This window comes from Anomaloglossus baeobatrachus, chromosome 4, assembly GCF_048569485.1.
Source record: "Anomaloglossus baeobatrachus isolate aAnoBae1 chromosome 4, aAnoBae1.hap1, whole genome shotgun sequence".
In the NCBI taxonomy this organism is placed as follows: Eukaryota; Metazoa; Chordata; class Amphibia; order Anura; family Aromobatidae; genus Anomaloglossus; species Anomaloglossus baeobatrachus.
In genome coordinates, this window is record NC_134356.1 from 539,775,315 (window position 1) to 539,799,087 (window position 23,773).

General features: G+C 40.7%; 1 protein-coding gene across 5 annotated transcripts in view; it reads left to right on the plus strand.

Annotated features, from left to right (window-relative positions):
- The window catches only part of NTRK3 (neurotrophic receptor tyrosine kinase 3), a 1,080,464-nt gene that overhangs the window by 938,823 nt on the left and 117,868 nt on the right, over positions 1–23,773 (plus strand). The gene's annotated exons all lie outside the window — the stretch shown is intronic.

Sequence of the window (23,773 nt, forward strand, 5' to 3'; positions counted from 1 at the left end):
TATAGATATATATATATATAGATATATATATATCATATACATCTGCTATCGCTGTAATCACATTGGCCTGAGGAATAAAGCCGCCCTATCACTTAAACGGCAAGCTGGACAGTGTAAAAATAGTATTAAAGCCAATTATTCAACTGCAATTGATTTGTTTATTCTGCCTATCAAAGATCACAGTAAAACTGGCTCCCATTTATTCTGTGCTTTATACTGGGCATTTACATTGGGTATAATGTATAAATCTCTCTAAACGTTATTCAAGCAAAATTCCCAATAGAAGATTCACTGTATTGAGGCATACAGAGCCACTTTGAACTCTAGTCTGGCCTGTGGTCCGGTGGTTTCCATGGTGTCTTTTTAGTAGTGCCCAAAAGTGAGGTCAAGAAAAGTTTTGTGCACCTTTGAAAATAAGGACACCGCTGAACAGAGACCAAATGAAGTCCAGAGTAACTCCACTGCCTTGTTAGTGAATGGACCTGTCGGGCATTTCACCTGATTCACATATTTCAGAGATGTAGATGGAAACCTCTTATGTAAGTGCACAAAATAAAACACAGGATAAATGTGAACTGATCCAAAACATTCTATTCCCATATTTCTACCAGCAGCATTCAATTCAACCCACAAATGAAAAAGTCCCCACTCAGGGCAATCATCTGTTAATGGAAATATATTGGGCTTCCAGGTTACAGGTAGTACAAAGGCTCTGGAGAACTGCTATGGCTGCCTCCAAAAAAGAAATCCAGCAAAATATGCATTTTCAAATAAAATTGCATCCCTAGCTTCTGAGCACAACAGTATATCTAAACCACAGTTAACGTCCACATGTTTGGTATTATTGTAGTGAGGAAGCCTGCTTAATTTAAAGGTGTGTGTCTCAAGACACACAAGCTGAGTATAATGTATGGGTACTAATGTGTATTGGGCAGTAGAAGGACTTATTTGCAATTTTTAACTCTGCAACATTCACTGAATTTGAGTTGATGCGTGTTTTCCACAAAAAATGTCATCACTGCACTCATAGAAAAAGAAAAAAGGCAATTTTACCGGTAGCAGAGATCCCTCATGTAGCGTCTATGTATGGTGGAGCCACATGGAACAGGATGGATGGCCTTCCAGGAGCAAATAGTGAAGCAGTTTCAAAATTTCCAGTGAATCCAAGTGGACAAAAACATTTTTTTTCTTTTAAAAAATTCAAAATTATATTTGCTAATTTGATTGAAAAAACACTACATTTGAATGGCTGATAGAAAATTAACAGGGTATCCCAGACTACGCATTTCAGAGATATGCTACGCCTTCATCATGGTCTGTATCCACTTAGAATTGCTGGAAATTTTGAAACTGCTTCATTAATCACTACACTCATATATTAATTCCCAGAGGGGTGTATTTTCCAAAATGTGGTCACTTGATGGGGTGTCTGCTGTTCTGGTACTTAGAGGCTCTACATATGTAGTCTGCAAACTAGTCTAGGAAAATCTGGGCTCCAAAAATAAAATGGTGCTCCTTCCCTCCTGAGCCCTGTGGTGTAGCCAAAGAGTACTGTATGGTCACATGTGGGGTAGTGCCACACTCAGGAGAAACTGTGTAACACATTATGGGGCTTTTTTACTTATTCCTCTTGTGAAAATTTAGGGTGAAATTAAAACAACATTTTAGTAATAAAAATGTAATTATTTTTTCTTCACTGCCCAATAGTATAAAATTTTGTGACATACGTGGTGTAAATATGTTCACTAGACACCTAGATGAAGTCATTGAGAGGTGCAGTTTGTAAAATGGGTCAAATTATGGAGGTTTCTTTTGTTTTGGTATGTCAGGGGCATTTCAAATATGACATGGCAACTGCTATCTTTTCCATTTAAAATGGCTCTCAAAAATTCAAACAGCGCTTCTTCTGAGCCCTACCATGTGCCCAAACAAAAGTTTTTCACCACATAAGGAGTGTCGGTGTACTCAGGAAAAATTACACAACGCACTCTTTGGTGCATTTTCTTCTGTTTACCCTTTTGAAAATGCAAAATTTGGGGCTAAAACAACATTTTCATGGTTAACGTGATTTTTTTTTATTTTTACAGCTCAACATTATAAATTATGTGAAGTGATTAGGGATTTAAGGTGTTTACCATACATCTAGATAAATTCAGTAAGGGGTCTAGTTCCCAATCTTGGGTCACTTGTGTGGGGTTTTCACTTTTCAGGCACATCAGCAGATCTCCAATTGTGACATGTTGTCCGCTAACTATTCAAGCCAATTTTGCATTAGAAAAGTCAAATGGGGCACTTTCCCTTACGAGCCCTGCTGTACGCCCAAACAGTAGTTTTCCATCATATATGGATGGAAATAGTTTTGAATAGATTGTGGGTTGCAGTTTTAGAAAGGAGTAACTTTTTGGTATTTTCTGTCACAAAGGACCCTCAAAAGTACTTTAAATGTAATGTGATCCCTAAAAGATTGGTTTTGTAACTTTTATTGTAATAATGAGAAACTGGTGATAAGGTATTAACCCTTCCAACTTAATAACAAAAAAAAATAAATTAAATGGTGCTGATGTAAAGTAGACATGTGGAAAATGTATTTTATTATCTATTTTATGTGACATAACTCTCTGGTTTAAGGGCACAAAAATTGAAATTTTGAAAATTGAGACATTTTCAAACTTTTCACCTAATTTCTGATATTTTCACAAATAAGAAGAAGAAATATAATCTAAATTTACCCCTAATATGAAGTAAAATATATCATGAAAGAAACATCTCAGAATCTCCGGGATCCGTTGACGCGTTCTAGAGTTAATACCTCATAAAGTGACACTGGTCAGAATTGAAAAAATGGTCTGGTCAGGAATGTGAAAAACAAGCTCAGGGGTAAGGGGGTTAATGTAGATATATTACTTAGAGCCATAAGTGGGTAAACCCTCGGGATGGAAATGTTTGATGTTATAACTAGTGGTGGTCGAATAATAACTATTTGTATTCAGATTATCATAATGAATTCCAAAGTATTAGTCCGGTATAGTACTCAGTATTCGGTAAGCACTATCCGAACACGAATAGTTACTATTCGCCCATCGCTAATTATAACCTTATGATCCAAAGTAAGGAGGATTTTAAGGAATCATCACGAAAATACTTTCTGCGCATTTCACCTATGGACATGCCGTGGATTTCAATTCGGTGGCATTGAAAAATTTATGCTGCGTATTCTCTCTAAAGTATCTGAATTCTCTCTAAAGTATATGAATTGTATTTTGTAACACATATCCCCCACTTTTAGATGAATGGCCATTTATTTATGTCCACCACAGGAGTATCCAATTTTACAGAGTAGCTCCCACCTCTATCCAGATAAAAGACTTTATTAGACAACTAATTGATATTTTTTCTTTAAAAATGAAATAACTTTATTGAAATAAGTTATCATACGGTTATGTCATTAGTCAACATGTCATTATCATATTATCCCAAACTTTGCTTTTTAGGAGAACTAAAAGTTTCACTAAATATATAACTTTTACCTAAAATTGCCTATGAGTAAAGAGATGTTCTATAGTCTATTCTTTCCCTTTGGGTATATGTAATTGTCTACTATACATATAATCTACGTTATTGTGTTTGACTTGGAGCATAATTCTAAAAATATATCGAATACGGCATTTCAGTGTGCAAAAAGTTTAGAGAATGACAATCAATCATCTATTATGAAATGTTCCTTGTCACTCACTTAAGAACTAGTGTTCTAACATAAAAACTGAAAATTGTCACAAAATTATAAGGCTTTATGTGAGCAAATTAGCCTTCATGTACCATGGTGTTGTACCCTCATGTTCATGTAAATACACATGTTCTAGTGTCATGATGAAGGTCACACACTGATGCTACTCTAATGATCCTTCAGATCTTGGGAGGACATAGAGGACATTTGTAATCAAATTTTTCATCATTAAGCACTCTTTAATATTTGTCTGACATAAGCTGCTTTCTGCTCTTGAGGTGAAAGTGATACCCATTACCGCTTGCACCCTTCTGTGACTGTATAGGTTACACCAGTTGAATGTTCGCCTCTACTTAAGTTAAAAAAGTACATTTAGTTAAATCTTTGTAGATTTTAAAATTAATGGCTAGAGCTGAGTGAACACAAATGACAAAGTTTGTGCTTTGTACCGGACACTAGGTGCAGTGGAGTGGAGCAAGAGAGAGAGAATTACTACAACCATTGTAGAGTACAGAAGTTCGGGTCCAAAGTGACTTGCATGGGGTTCGGAGTCCGGGGTCAAGTCTAGTACCCAAATCAAATTTTTAAACGAAAAAACTGGGAAAAACTGAACATCTACAAGTCCGCTCATCTCTAGTAATAGCATTCCAGATAGCTATTAAAAAATCTGATCTAAATGTATCCATATAAGAACATTAGCAAAAAGCAAAAGAAATGTATAGTATGGGTGACATTTTGGACATTTTAATTTATGAAGACAATAACGGCAAAATAAATAATGAAAATGTAAGGATTTAACAGGATTTCAACCTAAGAAAACAGAAAATACTTTCCTTAGGCCCTTTTTTCTGAACTGAAAGGATGTGATCCTGTTCTTCACTTACACAGAGCGTAATATTGCGTGTATAAACGTTATCATGTTCATGTCAGAAGTTGTAGTACACTATGTATATTGGGTTTGGGTTTCTTTAATTAAAGCTTTTCTTTTTCTAGTGAAGGCTTATCCTTATGATAAATGAGACAGTGTACCTATGTATATAATGGCTGGGATCTCTTGTACCTATTGGGCTCCTTTAATGTCCTGAGAGGTGAGGATACTGGAGATTGGACCGTTACTAACAAAATGCTTGAATGCCAATTCTAAGAATTAGAACTGGAAAAACCATGTAATGATGTCGTGATATAAAAAAACCCTTTGATTTTAGTTTGACAATTACTCATTTACCAAATGGGTTAAAGGGAAACTGTCATGTCCCCTATGCCCTCCAACCCTGCAGCATTAGTGCCTGTGTGGCGCCCTGGACTAGCCAGGTCGTCACAGATAACATCCAAACACCCCCACCCCCATTAGACAGGGACAGCAGCCAAACAGAAAACCCTTGTTGGCTCCCTCCAGTGTCTGATGTCCACATCAGGTGGGGCGAAGCTAAATGGTTGGCTCCACCCACCGAGGAGTTCACAGGCCTGGAGGCGGGAAAAGTGACAGATAGAGTTTGGAGTTTAAGGAGTGAGGAGTAAGCACTTGGGTGTCTGGGTTTGTGGCCCAGGCACTGACAGCAAGGTTGGCAGACGGTGGTGGCCGTCTGCAGGAGTGGTGGAGCAACGCGGAACCGTAGGGCCAGGGATGGGCGACGGCCCGCCGGTACCGACCAGGGAGCGAAGTTAAGCCAGCACACACAGGCAGGGCCATCGGACCCCGACCAGGCTTGGAGCCGCCAACAATAGTCAGATCCGAATGTGACTGGAACCCCAGGGGTTTCACAACAGCAAAAGTCCCGATTGAAGGCAACAGCCCACACCGTGAGGGTATACAGCTACCGCCTAAGGCTAGAGACCCAAGGGCCAGCGTCTGCGGGCAAACGGGCTCCTCTGGTACCCATACACCGGGGAGCGGACTATCGTTGGGAATCCATAGTAGTCAGCAAGAGAACATTAAGGTGCAGGGAAAAACAGCCGCCATCACCTGTCCGGGGAGAAGCACTGCAGCCGGCTGCGGGACCCGTCCATCCAGCCTTTTGGTTTACCGAGGACTTTGTACCTTTCTTGCTGAGTGAGTACACCCGTGCCATCCGGCACCGCGCCGCGCTGTCCCTGCAACCCTGCACCTCACCGACCCTGCCTCCCCGTCACCTCATCGGGCCCTGGGACCACAAAACCCTACCCATGGAGGGGGAAACAACATCCCAGCTGCTCCTTACCATTGCTCCCGGGATCCCCGTCACCAGCAGCGGTGGTGCCCATCTTCACCATGACCCGTGGGTGGCGTCACGGACTAAATCCGCTAAACCAACCACCCCTTTCACTCACGGGCGAGGAGCGCCGCTCGAGTCCCCGGATCCGGCCCACCACTCGAGCCACCAAGCAGCCATCGCAGCAGCACCGGACTCGAGCGTTAGCGAGCGCAGCGCAGTGCCGTCCTCCCCACCCGCGACACCTGTATGCCCAAATTTACAGCCTAACCAGCCCTGTATAATGCTAATCACTAATATAAATGTTTAAAAAAAGACTTATAAACCTTGTTTTCCCTATGTTAATTAGGTCCTTTGACTAGTTGAAGGAGCTTTAGTTTCCCAGAGTAGGCGGCCCTCTTTCCATCTTATCAGTTCCCTGTGGGCGTAATAATATGATTTACATGAGCCCATGTCATTGCCAGTTAATGGAAATCTCGCGCATGAGTATGGCTCATTTCAGCCATGTCAGTGCGCTTAGGAAGCAGGGTGGACACCTTTTGGTTTCATGAGGCGCAATGCACATGATCTAAAGTTCAGAAGATGTCTTCTGAATTTCTGGTCATGTGCAGTGCGCCTAATGAAGCCATGAAGCGTGCACCCAGCTTCAAAGTCACACTAACACAGCCAAAATGAGCCAAGATTTCTAGGAGCTGGTAGCGACATCTGTTCCTGGAAATTATGTTATCACACCCACAGGGGCGTGATAACATGAAAAGAGGGCCGACAAGTCTGGGGAACTAATGCCCCTTCGACTAGTCAAGGCCATAATTAGCATATGGAAAGTTAGATTTCTAATTTGTTTATTAAACATTAATATTGGTGAATAGCATTATACAGGACTGGTTAAGGAGGGAATTTGAGCATATAGCTGTGAATGCTGCTGGGTTGAAGGGCATAGGGGACCTGGCAAGTTCCCTTTAAGGTCTATCTCCCAAAATACATAAAATATCCTGCTATATTCAAGGTTCTGTTACTATTTCCTTTTTCCCAGAAGCTTCAGTGGAGTGGGACATATTTAGAAATCCAGCAGACATGATGATAAATGAATGCTGAATGAGTCCTGTTGTGTTTGAAAACATGGACAATTTTCATGCACAATTGGCCTTTATTATTGAAAAGGGTGTACAGTGAAAAATAATAGATTTGTTCTCACTTACATTCAGTGTACGGTATTTAGTGTGAATGATATTTTCTCCTAGAAGTACATTGTTCATAGACAGCCATCTTTTATGTTCCTTGACATCAATATCATAGTTCAGTGGATAGCTCTAGTACAAACTGTGTGCAGTGATACATCACGCTAATAAAACACATTAATTCTGTTCATTTTTTTTAAAACTGACCTCATCTCATTGGCCTAAAGTTTCTTGATAAAGTCAAATAAGAATTTTGTACATTGCAAAAAGTCTCTATAAAATGTTGTTTATGATATGTTCTAGATTTTTACCTTTTATGACCATTATGTGCTTATTTATGGATTTTTTTTTTCTTTTTACAGACCGAGTGTCTGAAAAAAAAAACATGGCAATGCCGGTTCTTAATCCATGTTCAAAGATCTAAATAGTTTTTGCAAATCAATGGGCCAATTATAAAAGCCTACAGTAGATATATGTCATCGGTGTATCATCTGAGCACTGTCTGTTTTTTTATTGTTTGATGGATAGGAGAAATGTTTTTTTCTGCATAAGAGAAGAGTAATAAAACACTCACGGTAAAAATGGAAACACAGTCCAAAAATGGATGAAAATCAGATCCAGCATACTAATGAAAAATTGTCCAGTTTTTTTTTAATGATGTATCCATAAAGCTCTGAGCCAAATTATCGTACTGGAGAAGAGTAATGTAAGGTTCCTTTATCTGATCCTGCTCCAAGTTTCTTCGAGTCAGGAATGTCATTAGAGTTTTCCCACTAGTGAAAGCTGTTTAAGGGGTTCTTTCCTTCTCGTAAGATTGGTAATCACTGTTTTATGCTGGAGTCACACTAGCGTATGGCATCTGATGTAAGTGCATCGAATGTGATATGCTAATGACCACTGTGCTGCCAGAGTGAGCCGAGTGTCATGCAACTTTGATCCGATCCTGCAGTCAGATCACAGCTGCGGAGGAGAGGGCAGGCACTGCAGTGAAAGCGGAGAAATTAATCTCCCCATTTCCTCTATTGTCAGCTGATGGGATTATCACACTGCAGTTAGATGTCATCCAAGTGCAGTCTGATGTTTCACTCACACCCACAGACTTGTATGGGTGTGAGTGACATATCTCTCGCTGACAATCGCAGGATGTTGCGATTTTTTCCTCAGTCCGATTAGGGCTGAGGAAAAACTCACAGATGTGAGCTGCAGCATTGTCTTACATGGGGCCGAGTGCAATATGAGATTTACCCTTAAAGAAATATTCCAACACTATCAGGTTATGTTAATGCATGACCAAGAGGGCAAATACCTGTGTCACTCTTTGATACCTCAGAACCTGCCCTGGACATATCATGGTAATAAGCCATGTTCTTCTAGAAACAAAGGTTTATATGATTTCCTACATAATAAGAAATAAGTAATATGGTAAGCCAGTAATTTTAGAACAGATTTCTATTAGGTTTAGTGAAATTTCCTCTATTCTTGATTACAATTCACAATGTGCTCCAGATGTAATGTAATTCAACCTCAGCCTTGTATCAGTATATCAAAACACTGACCAACAAAAAGCTTGGTTGTCCACTTGTCCACAAGGCTGTTTTTTTATAGCTAAATCTTGCTGCAGATTTGATTTCTCTATTACAGGAGTGTTATCTCTTTTCAGTTCAGCCACGGCTTATCGCAGAAAGCAGACATTGCTAACTCTTGTGCTCAGTTCTGGCTCACGAACACTGTAAAGGTTGAAATTATTCCTTACAGAATGACTTTATTTTTTTTTTCCATACACCCACATATTACTTTTATGCGTCTGGCTTTTGTAATCCTTCTAAAGAGAAAAATCTGTTCATGGGTGGTAGAAAGAATCTTTTAAAGTAATTTATTTCAGTAAACTGTTTATTTCATCAATACAATTTGGAAATATTAGCAGGCTATACACAATGAACAGGGATGTAAAGTTTTTGCGCATAAAATACTACTTACAAAGGTTACTATACATTAAAAAAATTTAGCTTTATATGGTTACAGAAAAAAAATAGCAGAGGTTTGGATGTTATCATTCAGGCTGCTGCGGTTTGGCTTGTATATTAGAAGTTTCTCTTTGCATATTTTCTTATTTGCCATAGCTCTTAGAACATCATGGAGAGTCCCAAAATATGAGGCGTCAGCATATCATCCAAGTTCAGTGAAATGATATCGGAAGATTTCTTTTGCTTTGGCATCTCAGGTAAATAGGAACCAAGGAGTTTAGGGGGCAGAGATTTGGTGAAGAGTTGGCAGAGAATAGGCATGAATGTTTGTGCCCTATTTAAGAGGGCAAGGCCAAAAATCCTGTAACACTCAACGACATCTAAAAGTTGGTAAGAATGCATGTATGCCCTTCGGCTACCATAGGGATATCCATCAGCTTGATGGAGAAGTCAGCAAATCTACCTGACTCAATCAAAGCAATTCTGGAAGGTTTATTCTGTCCACGGATACCAGGAAGGTGAGAACCAAGATATTCAAGGAACAGAAAATGAATTCAGAGTGAAAGGGGAACTGTCATCAATAGATATGAACTTTAAAGCAGTTATCCGTCTTATTTTGCTTTTTTTTTTCCATTTCACTATAAGGCTATATAAGGGCAGGTAAGTAGATGGCAACTACCTACCTGTGCTGATGTCAGCCCCTCTCCCCTGGCTCAGAGTGGCTATCTCACCGCTCCGGCCATGATTTTGCTGCTTCCTGTGATGTCACATTGACAGGGAGAGGAGTTTGTAGACAGCCAACATCATGATGCCACTCTGCTGGGCGGGTACAGTGCATCGGTGTCCCCACCCCCCTTCCCCCACACTCTCCCACACACTCCGTAGAACAGTGGTCTTAAAGATTCTGCCGTAAGCCCTCTTGCTTCTTGCGGTGTGCAGGCCCGTGGCCCCATTGATGATCGCTGCCTGTGCTGGGGGCCCACACAGTCAGTGCCTTATATCAGATGACCGATTTCCGGGCGCTGCGGAGATGCAAGCTCTTTATACAGCTACTACAATGATTAGCCGCCAGCCAATCAGAGGCCAGCAGATGATCATTGGAGAAGCTGTATATAGAGCTCGTCCCTGTGCAGCTCCCGGGAATCTGTCATCTGATATAAAGCGCTGTCAATGGTGACCCTCTGCAGTAGCAGCACTCATTAAGGGGGCTGTGGGCAGCATGTGATATGAGATAATCGCGTTGTCACAGATGAGGGAAGTAGAATCACTGTTTTGTTATTTCCAATGCTGGAGCTATGGGAGGTCAGTGCTGGGCAGAATACTGACAGCAAATGAGTGTTCATAGGGCGGGCAGAGGGCGGTGCTGGACAATGAGACTTGGCGGTGCCAGCTCTGACTGTGAGTTTGACAAAAAAGCACAGGAAAAAGGTCAAGTTTGCTTGAGCTGCAGGTAAAGTGTCTGCAGAGAATAAAGGGATAATTCAAGAGGAACAAAAGTCAGAAACAAAAAAACTGTAGGGATGTTTTGGATGACAATACAGCATAAATGAACTTAAAATTTTTTTGGGAGTTTATGTTGGACAACTGCTTTAAGAGAAGGCACAGCCAGGCCCAAAAAATTCCTGCATCTGTTGACAGCCTCCAAAGTTATGAAGTGATATATTTATATATATGTTGCGATAGAGGAAGGATGGTTGTAGAAAAATCCATCACTTGGTCATACACCCTGTTTTGCTCTCCTATTTATACCATTCTTCTAAATACAATATTTTTTTCACGCACTTGGATTAATGCCATATTTTCTGTATGTTTCTTTTTTTATCACTTGTCAACTTTAGACATTGTTATATTGCCTACACTAATCAACAGTACTAGATTCTGCTGAATGGTTTTAGACTCACCTAGTTAGGTGACTTCACAAAGCCGCTGGTTGGGGGGGGTCACAGGGAACCATAGCATTGTCACAGAAGGGTGGAAGGCACGTGGAACAGTAAAGAACAAAAAAAATAGGCTATGCAGAAGGGGGAAACAAACAAAGAGCCAGGACACACCAGAAAACACAGGACCAGCAGGGCAGATGAAAAAGAAGGTCTGAATCACATCACAGATGGAAGTAATGGGATCTACTGAAGATTACAGCTTAAGTTATTATTATTATTATTATTGTTATTATTATTATTATTATTATTATTATTATTATTATCATCATCATTATTATTTATTATAGCGCCATTTATTCCATGGTGCTTTACATATGAAAAGGGGTATACATAGTATGGGCAAGTACAATAATCATAATCAAAACAAGTCACAGAAAGTGGAGGAGGATAGAGGACCCTGCTCGCAAGGGCTCACAATCTACACGGGTTAAGTGAGGATACAGTAGGTGAGGGTAGAGATGGTCATGAGGTGTCATAGCAGACTGAGAGCTTTGGCAGGCTGTAGGCTTGTCCGAAGAGGTGGGTCTTCAGGTTCCTTTTGAAGCTTGTCAGGCTTGGCGAGAGTCTAATATGTTGTGGTAGAGCACACCAGAGCATGGGAGAGGCATGAGAAAAGTCTTGGATGCGGTGGTGGGAAGAGGAGATGAGAGGGGAGCAGAGGAGATCTTCTGATGAACAGTCTCTAATATCAGTTTATGATGCCTATAGCAAATGATAGGTTTACCCATAGGTAGCCAGTGTTAAGGTTTGTCGAAATCACAGGATATTGTTAAGATGAAAGAAGCATAATGAATCATTTCTAAATATGAGTTCATACTGCTTATTGCAAATAATGAGTTATCCTAGAGGTCTGGAAGAGCAGTAGATGCTAATTGTAGAAATCACAGGAGACCAATTAGATGATCGCAACAGAAGACTCCAAATGAAAATCAACCAATCAAATTACAATGTCAGTACTGAGTCACATGGGTGTGTCCAAATTGACCTTAAAGGGAATTTGTCTCCAGGTTTTTGTAACCTATTTTAAGAGCAGCATAATGTGGGACGTAGATTTGATTTCAGTGATGTATCACTTATCACACTGCTTGCTGTAGTTTTGATAAAATAACTGTTTAATCCACAGAATATTATCACTAGAGGACTAGTAAACCTGCTGCCATATATTCCTTCATATTCATGATCTCTTTATAATAACCCAGCCACCGCTAATGATTAGCAGCTTGTGAATTATGCCCAGTGCACACATAAAGCTGGCAGTTGGTAGTGTAGGTAAGGTTCTGCAGTGCTCAGAAGTTCAGAGAAGTAGTAGATCTGCACGACATAAAACAGGGATTTTACCAAAATATCAACAAGCAGCTCAGTAAATGATTTATAGATTCATAAGAGTCACTGCCGCTACATGATGATGCTTTTAGATGGGGCAGCAAAAAGTTGGTTTCAGATATCCTCTAAAATGTAACAGAGAAACAGTAGGGCACTTCCACGACCCGACGTGGAACAGAACAAAGGGAAACAGCATTTTCCAGTTTGTTTGCAGCATTTGTTATTTTCATACTAAAAGAGTGAAGTGCGGCAGATGGGGGCGCATCATGGCGGTAGTGCCACAGTTTGTCCAATTCATAAAAAGCTTTGATGATCCTTATGTGGGTTTCACACGGTATGATCTATCGTGCGATTGCACGAGCAATCGTACCCGCCCCCGTCGTTTGTGCGCCACGGGCAATTAGTTGCCCGTGGCACACAAAGTCGTTAAACCCCCGTCACACGCACTTACCTGCTGAGCGACCTCGCTGTGGGCGATGAACATTCACTTCCTGAAGAGGGAGGGACGTTCGGCATCACAGCAACGTCACACAGTGGCCAGCCAATAGAAGCGGAGGGGTGGAGATGAGCGGGACGTAAACATCCCGCCCACCTCCTTCCTTCCATATAGCCGGCGGGAGCTGCTGGACGCAGGTAAGCTGTGTTCATCATTCCCGGGGTGTCACACGGAGCAATGTGTGCTGCCCCGGGGTAGATTGAACAACTCGCGCCATTAAAAATAAACATTTTTTTAAAAAATAAGCGACGAGTACACGACTCATGATTTGTGAGCGATTCTGCATCGCTCGGAGATGTCACATGAGACGACGTCGCAAGCAATGCTGGATATGCGTCACGAAAACCGTGACCCCGATGATGCATCGCGCGATAGCTCGTCTCGTGTGACACCCGCATTACTCCAAAAACCTCACTCCATTTAGAGACTGTAGAAAGATTTCTGGTGCGGTGCACTGAGGCCTATGCCACTTCTCAGAGCTTTCTAATAAATGGCGAACATCTGACTCCAACACGCTTACACGGGTGTTGATGAATCAGGAGCAAAGTTTTCAATTATAATCTATGTTATGCTTCCATGCAGCTAAATAAAACCACATTCATGTTTCATAAATAATTTATTTTGCATCACTTTTTATAACTTAGAAAAGAGGGTCCAAAATGTGCACATTATTATATTATATTTAATATAAGGCCACTTGCACACGTTGAGTTTTTGGTGAGTTTTTTCCTCAGTATTTGTAAACCAGAACAATCAAAGGGAAAGTATAATAGAAACATGTCACCACTTCTGCATTTTTTACTGATTCTTGGTTTTGCAACACAAATACCGAGGGAAAAAAACTTACCAAATACTCAATGTATGAACGTGCCCTTACAAATACTAAAGGCTGCATTACACACTGCGATATCGGTACCGATATCGCCAGCGTGCGTACCCGCCCCCATCGGTTGTGCAACACGGGCAAATCTCTGCCCGTGTCGCACAACATCGCCCGGACCCGTCACACTACTTACCTTCCCTGCGACGTTGCTGTGACCGGCGAACCGCCTCCTTCCTAAGGGGGCGGTTCATTCAGCGTCACAGCAATGTCCCAGCAGCGTCACTGAACTGCCGCCCAATAGAAACGGAGGGGCGGAGATGAGCGGGACGAACATCCCGCCCACCTCCTTCCTTCTGCATTGTGGCCAGGAGGCAGGTAAGGAGAGCTTCCTCGTTCCTGCGGTGTCACACGGAGCGATGTGTGCTGCCGCAGAAACGAGGAACAACTTCATTACTGCTGCAGTAACGATATTTGAGAATGGACCCCATGTCACCGATGAGCGATTTTGCACATTTTTGCACCGATGCAAAATCGCTCATAGGTGTCACACGCAACGGCATCGCTACAGCGGCCGGATGTGTGTCACAAAATCCGTGACCCCAACGAGATCGCTGTAGCGATCTAGTAGCCTGTAAAGCCCGTTTAGGCAAAATACTAACCAAATTACTGATGTGTAAAAGTGGCCTTACACACGCGAAATTAGCCGTAGCTCTCAAGTGATTGTTTATTCTTGTAGAGTTTGTCCGTTAGTATAGGAAGCTTTAGGCTGTTTGCCCATGATAACTGATTGGGGAGTTTTTGATGCTGGGTATCTTCATGCAGGGTAAGGGCACCCCAAATCCAAGACTTTTTTCAGGCATCCATATTTTTTTTCCAATGATAAAAAATGGACATTTGTTGATCAGTGTTTTGGATCTGATTTTCGTATGTGTACCCGTTTTCCTACACATAGCAAAGTTAATCATGTATAGCACACAGATGGCATAGAAATGTCACCCTTCTACTCTCCATGATTTTCACTTCCCCATAGACTTGTATGGATAATATTATCTATGACATGGATCAAAAATGGACGTGTCTCTTTGTTGTTGTTTTTTGTGGACACCTGATCTACAAAAATCACTGAAGTGTGAATAGCTCCATATATTATATTGTCCATGAAAAACACTAAGAGAAAACATACTTGAGAAAAAGACTGAAGGCTGAATGATGCTTTATGTGTGTACTTTAATAAAATGGTTTAAGATTGAATGTCTTTCCTTAGCAGAGCTGACATATTACACTGCCTAGCCAGGGTTGGAATGCCTTGATGGAGAATTTAAGCTATCAGTTTAAGCAGTGGTGTAACTTGACATCTCACAGAGACCCACGGCTTTCGGTATCACCTCTACACTGATGATACGCAGATCTACCTCTCTGGACCTGACATCACCTCCCTACTAACCAAAATCCCACAATGTCTGTCTGTTATTTCATCCTTTTTCTCTGCGTGATTCCTCAAGCTTAACATGGACAAAACTGAATTCATTGTCTTTTCTCCTCCTCTCGCAAGTCTCTTTCAGTCTCGCAAGCTCGTTGCCTCGGAGTAACCCTCAACTCTGCTCTATCCTTCAAGCCACATTTCCAAGCCCTCTTCACCTTCTGATGACTACAACTCAAAAATTTCTTCCGGATTCGTGCATTCCTTAGCCAAGAATCAGCAAAAACACTAGTGCATGCTCTCATCATCTCACGCTTCGACTATTATAACCTCCTTTTCTGTGGCCTCCATTCCAACACTCTTGCACCCCTCCAATCTATCCTAATCTCTGCAGCCCAATTAATCCACTTCTCTCCTCACTGTTCCCCAGCCTCTCCTCTCTTCCAATCCCCTCACTTGCTTGCCATTGCTCAAAGACCCCAGTTCAAAACACTAACCAAGACATACAAAGCCATCCACAACTTGTCTCTTCCATATATCTGTGACCTAATCTCCCGGTACCTACCTGCACGCAATCTCAGATCCTCACAAGATCTCCTTTTCTACTCCCCTCTTATCTCCTCTTCCCACAATTGAATTCAAGATTTCTCCCATGCCTCCCCCATACTCTGGAATGCTGTACCCAGCATATCAGACACTCACCTACCGTGGTAAGCTTCAAAATGAACCTGAAGACCCACCTCTTCCAACAAACCTACAACCTACAATAACCCTCAAACCAGTACACCACTTAACAACCAGTTCTACCCTCTACTGTACCCTCACCCATCCCCTGTAGACTCTGAGCCCTAATGGCCAGAGTCCTCTCTCCTCCTGTACCTGTATATGCCTGTATTGTTTAGAATTATCGTACTTGTTTTTATGTATACCCTTTTCCCTTGTAAAGCGCCATGGAAGAAATGGCGCTATAATAATAATAATAATAATAATAATAATAATCAATGCAAAAGCTCCAATGAGGTATCGATTAGTGGAATTCTTTAACAGCAAAGGTCTATTTATATAAGTCAAACCGATTTTTTAGGCACCTTAGGCTTCGAGGCTAGGTTGCGATTGCAACCAATAAGCCTATAGAAGTTACTTCCCTTGTTTCAAGAAATCTAAAACAATGAAAAGTAGAAACAAACGTATGTTGCACAACTGAAAGTTGGGCCCCGAGAATAATGTTATCTAGTGTGTCCAAAGTTCTCCATTGAGATGTTCTAATTGCACTACTACGGACCTCATAATGCTCGTATAAGCAATGATATTCCAGCTTCTATCTACTGTACCTGTTTTTCCTCAGAGCCATTCCTGACAGCTGCAGCAGAAGTAGACTTTCATTATGATGGAAAACAGAGGTCATACATATTTTAAGGAAAATGTATTAGATTTTAAAAATTGTTTGATATTGTTTGATCCCTTGCCCACCTCAATTGATGTTAAAATCATTATGCTTCACTGGATACAAAAGAACATTGGACAAATAGAAAAGTCCAGACACAAAAGTAGCAAGTAAATACATTATATACAAAAGTTAATAGGAAACTTGCAAGCAAGTTGACATCACGCAGCTGTTACGAATAAGCAAAATGTCAGCGCTGTAATTGCCCAGATGTATTGTTCCATTATTCTAGCTCAGAAATCTGCTGCTGTGTAGTTAGCTTCAAGCCTAGGAATGTTAATAATTTCAGATAAATGAAAGTTGTGTGTTTCTACTACAACAAGTACATTTTTGCTGTGTGGTAAAACAAGCTTTCTATTCTTCAGCTGCAAAAAGTTATACGTAGAAATGTCTGTGTATATACAGTGGTTTGTAAAGTGGTTGCTTCCTTCCTGATTTCTTATTCTTTTGCATATTTGTCACACTTAAATGTTTCAAACCACAAAACAAATTAAAATATTAGACAAAGATAACAAAAGCAAATACAAAATGCAGTTTATAAATGAAGGTCTACATTATTAAGGGAAAAATAAATCCAAAGCTACAGGGCCCTGTGTGAAAAAAGGATTGCCTCCCAAACCTAATGACTGGAAGGGCCACCCTTAGCAGCAACAACTGCAATCAAGCATTTGCAATAACTGGCTGAGGAATTTTGTCCTACTCATCTTTGTAGAATTGTTGTATTCCAGCCACATTGGAGAGTTTCCAAGCATGAACCGACTTTTTAAGGTCATGTCACAGCATCTCAATTAGAATAAGGTCAGGACTTTGACTAGGCCACTCCAAAGTCTTATTTTTTTTCTTAAGCCATTCATAGGTTGACTTGTTGATGTGTTTTGTATCATTATCCTGCTGCATAACCCAAGTGCGCTTCAGCTTGAGGTGATGAACAGATGGCCTCACATTCTCCTTCAGAATTTTTTTGATAGACCATTTTGATTGCATTTTCCACAGCAAGTCTTCCAAGTCCTGAAGGAGGAAAACAACCCCAGAGCTTTACACTATCACCACCATATTTTACTGTTGGTATGATGTTCCCTTTCTGAAATGCTGTGTTAGGCCCCTTTTACACGTCAGTGATTCTGGTACGTTTGTGCTTTTTTTTAAACGTACCAGAATCACTGACATACGCAGAACCAGTGTTTTTTGTCTGGGATCTCTGCTATGTAGGCCATTTACTTTCAGTCTATTAATGGTGGAATGATGAACATAGACCTTAACTGAGGCAAGTTTATGTTTTAAGGTGGTGGGGCAATCATTTTGTCATACAGAGTCCTGTAGGTTTGGATTTCTTTTTCCCTTACTAATAAAGACTTTTATCTTTAAACTGCATTTTGTATTTACTTGTGTTATCCTTGTCTAATATTTATATTTATAACCTATAAGCAGAAGGATATACCATAGAATTCCACAGATCTCACCTAGAATATCAAAACAACTAGAAAACCAAACAAAGAGATTTATGCCGTTTGAATATCTTTGTTTGGTTTTCTAATATCGATATTTGTTTGGTGATCTGAAACATTTAAGTATAACAAACATGCAAAAGAATAAGAAATCAGAAAGGTAGAAAAACACTTTTTCACACTACTGTATCTAAATCTATTTTTCTACTCTATCTATCTATCTGTCTGTCTGTTTTCTATCTATCTAACTATTTCTAAATTTCTACATATTTGCTAACTATGTACATACAGTACAGACCAAAAGTTTGGACACACCTTCTCATTCAAAGAGTTTTCTTTATTTTCATGACTCTGAAAATTGTAGATTCACATTGAATCCATCAAAACTATGAATTAACACATATGGAATGAAATACTTAACAAAAAGTGTGAAACAACAGATAATATGTCTTATATTCTAGGTTCTTCAAAGTAGCCATCTTTTGCTTTGATTACTGCTTTGCACACTCTTGGCATTCTCTTGATGACCTTCAAGAGGTAGTCACAGGAAATGGTCTTCCAACAGTCTTGAAGGAGTTCCCAGAGATGCTTAGCACTTGTTGGCCCTATTGCCTTCACTCTGCGGTCCAGCTCATCCCAAACTATCTCGATTGGGTTAAGGTCTGGTGACTGTGGAGGCCAGGTCATCTGGCGTAGCACCCTATCACGCTCTTTCTTAGTCAAATAGCCCTTACACAGCCTGGAGGTGTGCTTGGGTTCATTGTCCTGTTGAAAAATAAATGATGCTCCAACTAAATGCAAAACCGGATGGAATAGCATGCTGCTGCAAGATACTGTGGTAGCCATGCTGGTTTAGTATGCCTTCAATTTTGAATAACTCCCCAACAGTGTCACCAGTAAAGTACCCCCACACCATCACACCTCCTCCTCCATGCTTCACAGTGAGAACCAGGCATGTACAGTCCATTCATTCACCTTTTCTGCGTCGCACAAAGACACGGTGGTTGGATCCAAAGATCTCAAATTTGGACTCATCAGACCAAAGCACAGATTTTCCATTGGTCTAATGTCCATTCTTTGTGTTCTTTAGCCCAAATAAGTCTCTTCTGCTTGTTGCCTGTCCTTAGCAGTGGTTTCCTAGCAGCTCTTTTACCATGAAGGCCTGCTGCACAAAGTCTCCTTTTACCAGTTGTTCTAGAGATGTGTCTGCTGCTAGAACTCTGTGTGGCGTTGACCGGATCTCTAATCTGAGTTGCTGTTAACCTGCGAATTTTGAGGCTGGTGACTCGGATAAACTTATCCTCCACAGCAAAGGTGACTCTTGGCCTTCCTTTCCTGGGGCGGTCCTCATGTGAGCCAGTTTCTTTGTAGCGTTTGATAGTTTTTGCCACTGCACTTGGGGACACTTTCAAAGTTTTCCCATTTTTTCATACTGACTGATCTTCATTTCGTAAAGTAATGATGGCCACTCATTTTTCTTTACTTAGCTGCTTTTTTATTGCCGTAATACAAATTCAAACAGTCTATTCAGTAGGACTATCAGCTGTATATCAACCAGAAATCTTCACAACACAACTGATGGTCCCAACCCCATTCATAAGGAACAAAATCCCACTTATTAAACCTGACAGGGTACACCTGTGATTTGAAAACCATTTCCGGTGACTACCTCTTAAAGCTCATCAAGAGAATGCCAAGAGTGTGCAAAGCAGTAATCAAAGCAAAAGGTGCTACTTTGAAGGACCTAGAATATAAGACAAGTTTTCAGTTGTTTCACACTTTTTTGTTAAGTATTTGATTCCACATGTGTTAATTCAAAGTTTTGATGCCTTCAATGTGAATCTAAAAATTTCAGAGTCATGAAAATAAAGAAAACACTTTGAATGAGAAGGTGTGTCCAAACTTTTGGTCTGTACTGTATATATAGTATATCACATTTTTGTAAATACTTTATTAAAGCTTCAACACTGAAGATATGAGACTGTGATACAATGTAAAGTAGTCAGTGTACAGCTTGTGTAACAGTGTAAATTTGGTTTGCCCTCTAAATAACTCAATACACAGCCATTAATAACTAAACCACTGGCAACAAAAGTGAGTACATCCCTAAGTGAAAACAGTCATATTTTGGCCAAAGTGTAAATATTTTTTATTGTCACAATTATTTTCAATCACTGTTTTAACTCTTTGAGATTTAGAGTTCACGAGAGCTTCACAAATTTCCACTGGCATACTCTTCCACTCCTGCATGACAACATCACTGAACTGGTGGATGTTAGAGAAATTGCAGTCCTCCACCTTCCATTTGATATGCCCCGCAGATGTTCAATATGGTTTAGGTCTGAAAACATGCTTGGCCAGTCCAACACCTTTACCCTCAGTTTCTTTAGTAAGGCAAAGGAGTGTTTAGGGTCATTATCATGTTGAAAAATTGCCCTGTGGCCCAGGGGAAGGGATAGGACAATGCTTTTCTTCATTATGTCACAGTACATGTTGGCATTCATGGTTCCTCGATGAACTATAGTTCCCCACAGCCGGGAGCACTCATGCGCAGCCCCAAACCATGACACTATCACCACCATGCTTGACTGTACGCAAGGCACTTTTAAGGTATTTTTTATTACTTTTTGCAAAGTCAAAAGTTTACATACATTCCATTAGTATTTGGTACCATTGCCCTTAAACTGTATGAATTGGCTCACATGTTTTAGATATCCTCCCACAAGCCTCTCACAATAGTTGGTAGGAATTTGGGCTCATTACTCCTCACAGAACTGGTGTAATTGAGCCCTCTTTGTGAGTCACCTTTCTTGCACCTGCCTTTTCAGCTTTGTCCATAAATTTTCAATAGGATTGAGATCAGGGTTTTATGATGGCCACTCCAAAACATTTACCGTTTTTTTTATCCTTAAGCTACTTTGTAACTGTTTTGCCACTATGCTTCAGGTCATTGTCCATTTATAAGACTCATTTCTGCCCCAGCTTTAAGTTCCTGGCTGATATGATATCTTGAGATGTTGCTCCAGTATTTCCACATAATTTTCTTTCCTTATGATATCATCTATTTTGTGAAGTGCACCAGTTCCTCCTGCAGCAAAGCAACCCCACAATATGATGCTGCCACCCCCGTGTTTCGCAGTTAGGATGGTGTTCTTAGGTTTCTAAGATTCTCCTTTTTTCATCCAAATGTAACAATGGTCTTTATGGCCAAATACTTCAGTTGTAGTTTCGTCAGACCACAGTATATGTCTCCAAAAATTTAGGTTTTTGTTCCTGTGTGCTTTTGCAAACATTATTCTGGCTTTTTATTGTTTTTTTAGCGTAATTGGTTCTTCCTGTTGATTCAGTACTTGTTTCACTGTGGATAGTGACACAATCTTACCAGCTTCCGCCAGCAACTTCACAAGATGTTTTGATTTTGTTCTTGGGTTCATATGCACATGTCTGACCAAAACACGTTCTTCTCTGGTACAGAGAACCCATCTCCTTCCTGACGGTATGATAGCTGGACATTTTGATCTTGTTTGTACTTGTGTATAATTGTTTGTACAGAATGAACAAGGCACCTTCAGGTATCTGAACATTGCACCCGAGGATGAACCAGACTTGTGCAAATCCACAATTCTCTTCCTGAGATCTTGGTTGATTTCTTTTGACTTTCATATGATGCTACTCAAAGAAGCAGTGTGTTTCAGGTGTGCATTAAAATACATCCATGGGTGTGTCTCTAATTAATTTAGCTATTGCCAATACACCTATCAGAAGCTTCCAAAGAATGACATCATCATATGAGCTGTCCCATATTGTTTAAAATCATAATAAAATTAATGTTTTTAAACTTTTGACTTTTCAGAAAGTAATAAAAATACCTTAAAAGATTATTTCTCTCTCAATATTCTGACATTTGGCTACTATAAATAATTTTGGTTCCTAATTGATTTAAAACAGGAAGGGTTTATTCTGATTTCATGTCAGATAGTGAGAAAAACATGCAGATGTGTATGTAAACTCCTGGTTTCAACTGTATATACATAGTTATATTCAATTTGGCTAAACATTGCAGGTCACATGTCATCAAAATATGTATACATTGTCTTACCTTTACACTATTCTCGACAAATCCTAAGATGAATTGTGCAAATTGCCCAACTCTGACATTAAAAAGAACAATTTTTTGATACTGTCTTAGGAAATGTTTATACAATACTTGTTTTTGTGTTGCTATTTAAATTGGAGTGGGTTTTCTTTCTTAGCATGCTGCAATAATGTATTCAATTTCTATTATTGTATGTTAAAATGCTTACAAAATTCTGGTTATGACTAATCAGCTGTTATTTACTCCTATGTCCTATGTAAACACATTGAATGGAGATACAAAGCCCAGATCCATTCAATGTGTAGCAGTCACTGCAAGGCACAGCAGAACAGAACTTAGTCAAAAGAATAGCAGCTGTTCTACAACATCTAGGCACACATTGAAATAAGCTGAGCTTTGCATCGCCAATGTGTTTATATCCGTTGGACACAGGAGCAAAAACCAATTGATCAGTGTGGGTGCAGGTTTCAAAACCTCATCAAGCCAATATTAATGAGCTTTTCTATCGAGAGGTCATCAATTTGACATGACTACACCTTTAACAATTTTCAAGGAAAGTTAAGTGTGAAAATACCTGTATGAGCTTGTTGGCTGAATATCTTCACATCAACGGCCATTACTTTGTAAATCTTCCATTTTGAAAGCTCGAGTACAATGATTAAAGGGAAACTATCAGGTGACTTATGCTGCTGAAATCACAGACAGAATGAATCAGATCTTGGCTGAATGATTGCAGCTATGTGCAACACTGTGATGTTTAAGAGAAAATATAGATAGGAGATCCAACTTGGGACCATTGCCTTAGAGAAGACAACTCGAATCCCAGCTGTTTTATCCCAGCATCGCTAGAGGTGATTGACAGGTCTTTCCCATAGCAGGAGACCTGTCAATCACCTGGAAAATTACAGGCCAGTGTATTTCAGAGGAGAACTTACCTGGCTGTAATTGTGCAACCAGGTTCTCATTTATGTGTTTTGGACAACTTGAGTGATCCTACAAATTCCCTTTACAGTTTATTTAGCCAAGTGACAAGATAAACTCCACTAGATCTGTGCTGCCATTTAGGGGCACTTTGCATGCTGCGACATCGCTGGCCGATGCTGCGATGCCGAGCGTGATAGTTCCCGCCCCCGTTGCAGCTGCGATATCCTTGTGATAGCTGCCGTAGCGAACATTATCGCTACGGCAGCTTCACATGGACTCACGTGTCCTGCGACCGTCACTCTGGCCGGTGACCCGCCTCCTTATTAAGGGGGCGGGTCGTATGGCGTCACTGCGATGTCACATGGCAGGCGGCCAATAGGAGCGGAGGGGCGGAGATGAGCGGGATGTAAACATCCCGCCCACTCCTTCCTTCCGCATATCCTACGGAAGACGCAGTGACGCCGGTAGGAGATGTTACTCGCTCCTGCGGCTTCACACACAGCGATGTGTGCTGCCGCAGGAATGAGGAACAACATCGGACCGTCGCGTCAGCGTAATCATGGATTACGCCGACGCTGCACCGATGATACGATTACGACGCTTTTGCGCTCGTTAATCGTATCATCGAGCCTTTACACACTACGATGTCGCATGCGATGCCGGAAGTACGTCATTTTCAATTTGACCCCACCGACATCGCACCTGCGATGTCGTAGTGTGCAAAGCCCGCCTTACTGTCTACCACACATCTCAATTTTGAACTTGTGACTTACTCACCAGCAACGAAAGTGGACATCATTAAAACTC